Below are 9,822 nucleotides of genomic sequence, written 5' to 3'. Positions count from 1 at the left end.
ATTTATTACACCCTTGCTGATCCAGAGTGCTTTAAATACATGACCTCTTATCCGCCCAACCCTACTAGGTAGGCAGGTCATGTCCACTTTATTGGTGAAGGAATGGGGATTCGGAGAGATTGATTTGAGACTTGCCCAAGGCCACAAAGCTAGTTAAGTGGCTGAGAGTTCTAGCTGCAAACCCAGGGCTCTGTCCTCTGGGTTGCAGGGACTCTGGGGTTCAGAGCTATAGGATCCCCGTGACAGCATGGTGAAGGCTATGGACACCGCCCCCTCCAATGTGCCCATGTAAGTTTTTATACCATTTTGGGGGGCGGGGGTCACTGACTCCTTGCCTTGTAGTACAGCAGGCCACCTTTCAGTTCCTACTTCTGGGGACTGCTTTGAAAATTAAATGTTTGGGAAGCAGTGCTGTATAGATATTCCATTAATATATGTTCCTGTTGGTATGGCAAGGATGTTTTCAGGGATACCCAGGTCACCTCTGCTGCTCAAGGATGCAAAAACCCCGCTGAATGAATTCCTTTGGCTAAAGACTGAGATGGTTAACTCAAACGCCTACAGAGGCTGGGTGGACACCAGGAAGCAAAAGTTTGGGGGGGGGGGACGTGAGGCAAGAGGCAGTCTCTGCAGCTAAGGGGCAGCCAGTTAGCTCCAGCTGATTGTGGCCCTGTGGGAATTAGAGCCCGGATTGCTGCATCTTCACATTTTCCAAGGGAAGTCTGAAATTCGAATGTTAATAGGAAATAGCCCTTCTTTTCCCTGTCCTACCCACTTTGCCATTTAGATAGAGATAATTTTACATACGGATCAACATTTATTAACACTTAATTGTGTTACCTATTTGTTCACCCCTATTTTTTGCTTTCTTGATTTTGGGGGTTGGGGCTGTGTGGCTGGAATATATGCTCAATTTATTTTTTTCAGAATGGGTCTCTGGCCTGGGTGATATACTCCGAGTACTTTGTGTTCTGAAGATGTCTTTGTTTTTCTTTCAGATTTGAAGGATTTTATTGTATAGAATTCTTAGTTCAAATGAATACTTTTTAAAGTAATGTTAAGTCTCATTCTTCAAAGAATAAGCTGAGTTTTTTTTTTTTTTTCCCACTCTCCAGAAGATGTTTGGATTTTCTCTTTATGGTTTTAAAATATTACTAATATATGTTTAGGATGAACTGAAGTATTAATCTTACTCTACAACTGATGGATTCTTTCAAGCCAGAAGCAATGTATTGCTCTGGAAAGTTTTCTCTACTGTTCCTTTCATTGGTTCTTCCTCTTCATCTGGAACTTATGTTGGTTTGATATTAAACCTCTGAATCTGTCACCCGTGCTTTAACTTAAACAAAAACAAAAAAACCACAACTTTTTTGACTCTTTGTTGAGTTCTGGGCATATCCTTTGGTTTAATATTCCAGCTCACTGACTGGATCAGTTTATCATACAGGGAGAGGCCTGGCTACCCAGCTATTCCAAATGCTGACCATACCCCCCATCCAAATCCCTATAATTAATAGCCCCATTACTTCTAGGAAAAATAAAGTAAAAGGGACAGGATTTATACTCCCATCTTACACAGCTAGAAAACCAGTTAAAATATTTGGAAGAAAGGACTTCAGACACTGGACCACAGGAGAGCAGAACTGTGATCTTGGAGAGAAGAAAAACAAACAAAGCACCCTACAGTTGCACCAGCTTACTGTCTGGAGGCTGGAGGCTCCTGGAAAGGGGGGTCCCATACTGAGCCTAGCAGGCTTACTGACTTGAGAAGACTAATATTAGTGTTTGAGGAGGCCAATGTGGCTGTAATCTGAGAGGCAGAAAACAGAAGGATCTCTTCTAATCTTTGGCTAAGTGTGGATATGCACATGAATTAGAGGAAACTATTCAAATTTGAGGAAAGTCACCAGAAAGGAATAGGCAAAAAAATTATTGGAGGTTGCACAAGGTAGGGAATGGTACCTATTCCTGCCAGCCAGAGTGAGAAGATTTAGTAATACATGGGGCATCAGGTAGAATCCTCAATGGGTACTGCCTTACTGGCAGAAAAAGTCTCCTAAGACTAAAGATTGTTTTGGATCTAACAGAACTTGAATGCAAAACTTGAAAGGATTCAACTGATTTCAAGTTAAGAATAGACAAAATAATACCTGGAGTTTCCACAGGGCTTAAAATAGTTCCTGTCCCCACGAGCCAGGGTAGAAAGTGTACATGAATCAAAATTCAACATTATTTAAAGGAATGCCCCCCCTCAAAATTCTAGCAACCAAAAATTACAATTTATAGTGTCCAGCATCCAATCAAATTTACTAGGCATATATAAAAGCGGGAACATATAGCCCATGAACAAGATAAAGGTCAATGAATAGAAACAGACCCAACAGTCCTAAAATTCAGACAAGGACCTTCAAGATGGAAACCACAAGCATAAGGAGGAGAGGTATGAAGGATACAAAAAAGAAAAAAATGAAAGCTACAATTTCTAAGATTAAAAAAATACATTGTATGGGATTATAAGCAGAAAAGACACTTCAAAAGAAAAGATTAGTGAATATGAAGACAGAGCAAAAGAAAGTATCCATAACGAAGCAAAAAGAAGGATTAAACAGAAAAAGAATAGAACAGAGCATCACTGACCTGTGAGACAATAGTAAATGGCCCAGTAGACATGTAGAGTTCCAGAAGTGAATACAGAAAACAAATTGAAAAATAATGGCCCCAAATTTCCAACTTTGATGAAAACCATAATCCACTGAATCAAGCATCTCAAACTCTAAGTAGAATAACCTTTAAGAAAATCATGTGAAGGTACATCATAAATAAATTGCTGAAAACCAGGAATAAAAGACTAGTTTTAAAACATTCTGAAAAAAAAAAAAGACACTCTACATTTAAAGAAATAAAATTGAGGACAACAGAAGACTTTTTGTCAGGAGTAATGCAAGTTAGAAGACAGTGAAGAGACATCTATAAAGTACTAAAGGAAAAAAAAAAACCCTGTCAACCTAGAATTCTTAACTGCACTAAAACATTTCAAAAAGGAAGTCAAATAAAAACTTTTAAAATGCAGTATGGGGGCTTCCCTGGTGGCGCAGTGGTTGAGAGTCCGCCTGCCGATGCAGGGGACACGGGTTCGTGCCCCGGTCTGGGAAGATCCCACATGCCGCGGAGCGGCTGGGCCCATGAGCCATGGCCGCTGAGCCTGCGCGTCCGGAGCCTGTGCTCCACAGCGGGAGAGTCCACAGCAGTGAGAGGCCCGCGTACTGCAAAAAAAAAAAAAAAAAAAAAAAAAAAAAAATGCAGTATGATCAGGCCTGTGCAAGAAGAAATATTAAAGGAAGCACTTCATGGAGAAGGAAAATGATATCAGAAGAAATCTGGATCTATACAAAGGAATATTACCAAGGATAAAGGGAAATATTTAATAATGATAAAGGAGTCAATTTGTCCTGTGATACAATAATCATAAATGTATATGCACCTAATAAGAGTTACACAACACATGAAACAAAAAAGATAGAATTAAAAGGAGAAACAGAAAAATCTACAATTATAGTTGAGGATTTCAACATTCCTCTTTCAGTAATTGATAGGAAAAGCCAACAGAAAAGCAATAAAAATATAGAAGACTGAGCAATACTATCAATTAATTTGACCAAACCGACATTTCTAGAACACTCTAGCTGACAAGAGCAGGATGCATATTATTTTCAAGTACAAACAGAACATACATCAAGGTAGAACATATTCTGGGCCATAAAACAGAGTTTTAATACAGTTATACATTTGAGAGGATTGAAATTATACAAAATATGTTCTCTGGCCAAAACAGAAATAAACTAGAATAAAAGAGAGATATCTGGAAAATCCCCAAATAATTAACAATTAAATAGCAAACATATAAATAAGCCACGAGTCAAATAAGAACTCAGAAGAGAAATTAGAAAATATTTTGATATGGTAAGAACATATCAAAATATGTGGAATGCAGTTAAAGTAGTATTTAAAGGGAAATTTATAACATTAAATGTTTGTATTAGAAAAGAAGGAAAGTCTCAAATCAATGATCTGAACTTCCACCTTAAAAAAAGCTAGAAAAAGAAGAGTAAACTCCAAAATGACAGAGCAAATAAAACCCAAAAGGATGAAATAAGATAGGAAATCAGTGAAACAGAACACACATGCACATGTGTGATTGTGCACACATGCACACATACACACACACAAATACACGCATATAGAGCAAATCAATAAAACCAAAAGCTAGTTCTTTGAGACAAACTAAAATTGATAAACCACTAGCCAGACTAATGAGGAAAAACAAAGGAGAGAAGACACAAATTACCAAGATTACAAATAAAGTGGAGGCAGCACTACAGATCCTACAAACACTAAACAATAATAAGGGAAGATTATGTACAAACCACCAAAGTTCACTCAAAGAAGAAATAGATAGAGGGTGGGAGGGAGGGAGATGCAAGAGGAAGAGATATGGGAACATATGTATATGTATAACTGATTCACTTTGTTATAAAGCAGAAACTAACACACCATTGTAAAGCAATTATACTCCAATAAAGATGTTAAAAAAAGAAATAGATAAATAATCCTATAACTATTACGAAGTTTAATAATTTAATTCAAAGTGAAAAATTTTCCCTCAAAGTAAATTCCAGGCCATCTCAGCTTCACTGTTTACCAAACATTTATGAAACAATAGCAATTCTATGTAAACTCCTCAAAAAAATATGAGGGAACATTTCCCAGCTTTTAAATAAAGAGGTTAGTATTACCCTGATACTAAAACAAAGATATTATAAGAAAACAAAACTGCAGAATAGCACTCATGAACATATACACAAAAATCTTTTTAAAAAATAGCAAATCTGACACTAGCACTATATAAAAAAGACAAAACATCACGACTGGGTGAGATTTATCCCAGTAATGCAAGGTTAGTTTAGAATTCAAAAATCATTAATGTAATTATTCTTCTTAATAACAGACTAAAAAAGAGAAACTATATGATCTTCATACAGACTGAAGAAGTATTTGACAAAATTCAACAATGATTCATGATTAAAAAAAAAATCTCTGGGCCTCCCTGGTGGCGCAGTGGTTGAGAGTCCGCCTGCCGATGCAGGGGATACGGGTTCGTGCCCCGGTCTGGGAGGATCCCATATGCCGCGGAGCGGCTGGGCCCGTGAGCCATGGCTGCTGAGCCTGCGCATCCGGAGCCTGTGCTCCGCAACGGGAGAGGCCACAACAGTGAGAGGCCCGCGTACCACAAAAAAAAAAAAAAAAAAAAAAAAAAAAAAAAAAAAAAAAAAAAAAATCTCTTAGCAAAGTAGCAAAAGAAGAAACTTCTTCAACCTGATAAAGGACATTTGGAAAAAACTATTGCCACCATCTGACTTCATAGTAAAAAAATTAATGCTTTCCCCCTAAGATTAGAAACAACGCAAGGATATCTGCTTTCACCACTTCTATTCAACATAGTTCTGAAAGTCCTAGTTAGTGTAATATGGCAAGAAAAAGAAACAAAAGGCATATTGGAAAGAATAAAGTAAGCCTCTTTATTCTTGGATGACATGATTGATGGTCTTTGTAGAAAATCAACTTTGACTCACAGACATAGAGAACAAACTTACGGTTACCAAAGGGGAAAGTGGGGGTGGGGGGGAGGGATAAATTAGGGGTTTGGGATTAGCAGATACAAACTACTATATACAAAACAGATAAGCAACAAAGTCCTACTGTAGAGTACAGGGAACTCTATTCAATATCTTGTAATAACTTATAACGAAAAAGAATATATATATGTATAACTGAACCACTTTGCTGTATACCAGAAACTAACACAACACTGTAAATCAACTATATGCCAATAAAAGCTTAAAAAAGAAAATCAACTTTGTAGAATTTACCAAAAAAAGCTACTAGAATTAACGAGTTTAGCAAGTTTTAGGATTCAAGGTCAATTTAAAATCAATTAGGGACTTCCCCGGTGGTCCAGCGGTTAAAATTCCACGCTCCCAATGCAGGGGGCCCTGGTTCAATCCCTGGTTGGTGAACTAGCTCCCGCGTGCCACAACTAAGAGCCTGCATGCCGCAACTAAAATAGCCTGAATGTTCCAACAAAGATCCCGCATGCCACAACTAAGACCCTGTGAAGCCAAATTAATTAATTAAATATTAAAAATATAAAATAAAATCAATTACATTTAATATAACTAAAAACTGGAAATTAAAATTAGAAAACAATACCTCTTTGTATTAAAAGTCTGGAATACTTAGACACAAATTTAACAACGACAACAACAACAAAGCAAGATCTATACACTGAAAACTTAGACCTAAATGTACAGAAAGTTCATAATCTTGGATTGGAAAATTCAATACTGTTGAGATATCAGTTCTTCCCAAATTGAACTACTGATTTGGTGCAATCTAATCAGAATCCCAGCAGGATTTTTTGTAGCTATTAAGGACTTGATTCTAAAATCCCCATGGAAATTTAAAGAACCAGAATAGCCAAAATAATCTTGAAAAGAAGAACAAAGCCAAACAATTTAAACTACTTGATTTTAAGACTTAACTATTCTAAAAGCCACACTAATTAAGACAATGTGATATTGGCATAATGATACATGTAGATCAATGAAACAAGAGTCCTGAAATAGACCCACACATATATAGTCAACTGATTTGAAAAAGATGCCAAGGAAATTCAATGTGTAGAAGTCTTTGCAACAAATAGTGCTAGAACAAATGGATATTTGTATGGAAAAACAAACAAAACACTACCCTTGGCCGTTACCTTACATCATATACAAAAGTTATCTTGGAATGCAGACATAAACATAAGAGCTAAAATTATAAAACTTCTGTAGAAAACAATGGAGAATATCTTTGTGAACTTGGATAAGGCAAATTTTCTTAAGATACAGAGCGTAAATCATCAAAGGAAAAAAAATGATAAACTGCACTTCATCAAGATTGAAAATGTTTTCTCTTCAACAGACACCATTAAGGACATGAAAATGCAAGGTGCAGAATGGGAGAAAAATATTTGTAAAACATGTATCTGGTAAAGTACTTGTATCCAGAATACTGAAAGAATTACAACTCAGTAATAAGACAAACAACTTGGTATCAAAAGATGGGCAAAACAGACCCTCCACCAGAGAAGATATATGAATTTGAAATAAGCTTATGAAAAGACTTTTTTTTAACATAGCAGCCTTATTCATGATACCCCAAACATCCATCACTTGGTAAATGGACAAAATGAAATTGCAGTACATTCATACAAGGGGAAATTTCTAAGCCATAAAAAGATGAATCTCAAAAGCATGTGCTAAGCGAAAGATGCCAGACACAAGTGACGACATACTGTGTGATTCCATTTATGTGAAAACCTAGAAATGTAGAACTGGAGTGGCAGAAGGCCCTCAGTGGTTGCCACGGGTCAGGAGTGAATGGAGAGGACTGACTGTAAAGGGGCATGAGGGAACTTTTTGGAAAGATGAAAAAGTTCTAGATCATGATTCTGGTAGCAGTTTCATGACTGTATACGTTTGTCAAGACTCATCTAATTGTACACTTAAATGGTGAATTTTATTTTATGCAATTATACCTCAATAAAACAAACAAAAAAATGTTGCGCTGGGGCTCCCTCCTCTTTTTATTTGTTGATTTTGAGTTTGAATTCTCTGAAATTGCACTTAAAACTCTCCAAGAATTTTCTCTTGTATTTATTTTGGACTGGGTTTCTTCTGGTTCCAGGAGTTTCTCAAAATTTCTGGATTGATGTCATCTTTCTAATTTTCTAGCAGTGGTAAGGATTACAAAAACAAGACAAACCAACAACCCAAGATCTTTGATCCTTTCAAAGAGTTTGGGATCGGGAGACGTAAAAGCATACATGTAGTTTGCTAATTCCACAGTATATTCTCTCAATGTTTTAGGAGACAAAGGCTGAGGCTGTCCTTGAAAACGGTAATTATAAATAGCAACTGTAAGTAAATAAAAGGACTCTCATAACATTTAAGGGACACACCACTTTAAATACTTCAGTTTTTCTATTAGGATCACTGTCACTCCTTCTGGCCAACTGCAAAGTTGTTTCTTTTTATTTCTCTTGTCCCTATTACCACTTGGGCTGGAGGCAATTTTTTTACTTCGGATTCTAAGTCCTCCAGCTTCCTCATGCTAACTTGACCTTTAAGATGTGAGTGAAGCTGTACTGAACTGCTCCCCTGTGTATGTGGGAAACCTAGTGTCTGTCCCTCCCAGTGTCTCTGAAGCGCTTGGCGGACTTTTATTTCGTCACAAGGTTTAAACTCTTCCGTGTGAAATCCACCCATCCCCTTTTTTGTACCTTGTCAACCTTCTGGACATTCCCTAATCCCTTTACTTCCCTAAATGCCACCCACCCAGGGTGTGTAGCAGAGTTGAAGGAAAGTTTGTGGTAAGAGAGGAGAGCTGATCAAGCATCTTAGACATCTTGTTTCTTGAAGGTCTGTCGGCCTTCCCTGCTACTGTGGGGTTCTCATACCATTTAACTTGGCTTTTATTGTTTTACTAATTTTCTGGGTACCTCCTTTTTCTTCCATTTCCTCTTTCTCTTAGGTCAGCACTCCCACCCCCTCATTCCTATTCATTTTTCATTCTACTCATGAATTGAATGATTCATTCATTCTTGGAGTGTTAGACATCTAACTAGTCTGTTCAATGGAGTTTTAACACATATAGCTACCAATTTTTGAAAAATAAAAATTTAATTGAAAAATTCTTAAAGGTTCCAATTTAGAAATTAAGAGTTTTGAATGTGCTCAACATTTGGTATGTTCTCTCCATTTAATAAGGTCTTATGGTAACTTTACATTTAACAGAATATTGTATATTGCTACTGTACCAAAAATGTTACTGTTTTGTATTAACTCTCACTTTGACATATAACGTAAGAGTTTCCAATTTTCTACTGATACATCTAGTGGTGGCATGATGAGCATCAGTCAGGGTCCCAGCTGGAAACAAATGGCACACTCGAATTAAGATAAATCAAGGATATTTACAAAGAGGGGGGGAAGGATAAGGGAACCACAAGAATTAATGCAACAACCAACATTAACAGAAGCACCCCTAAGGCAGAAAAGATAGGGGATGGGAGGTCCCCCAAAGGAGAGGAGGTCCCTTCAGTTGGAGGACATAGCCAGCCCAACCTCACAGGGAGTGAACCAGGGGAATAAATACCTTGACCTCTCTTTCAGATTTCCTCCGGTCTTCTGCTAGAGCTCCTTGTTGGCTCAGCCCAAGAGAAATCCAGAGCGAGGGAACCCACTGGTGAGTACAGGCCAGCCTTCCAGCAGAGTATGGCTGTGGAAGGACAAATGGAAGATACCAGGCACACATTGCTTATTTTAATCAGAAATATTCCTTTCTGTATCGACAATGTGAATGTTAATCGGGACTCTGATTGCTGTTGAAGGAAACTCAACTTGATGTCTTAAAAAAAAAAAAAAGTAAAGAAAGAAAATGGAAGAAAGGCAGGGGAGGAGCTGATTTTAGGGAAATAAATGCTGTTCAGGCACTCACTCTCCTCCTCATCTCTGCATATGCTTGTTTGTTTTGTATCCAAGTGGGGACCTGGACTCCAAGAGCATTGAGCATTGGGGTAGATCTTCAGAGCAGTATAATCAGACAAAGGATGACTCATCTTCCAACTCCATGGAGAAAAGTCTCAGAGAACTTTACTAGGAGATTTAAATCTTGATTAAAAGAATAAATCAAGGGATGAATAAACATTTGAATAGACAG

This window comes from Hyperoodon ampullatus (genome assembly GCF_949752795.1).
Source record: "Hyperoodon ampullatus genome assembly, chromosome: 13".
Lineage (NCBI taxonomy): Eukaryota > Metazoa > Chordata > Mammalia > Artiodactyla > Ziphiidae > Hyperoodon > Hyperoodon ampullatus.
The sequence above is the reverse complement of the archived record's forward strand: the minus strand, read 5'-3'. Positions refer to the sequence as shown.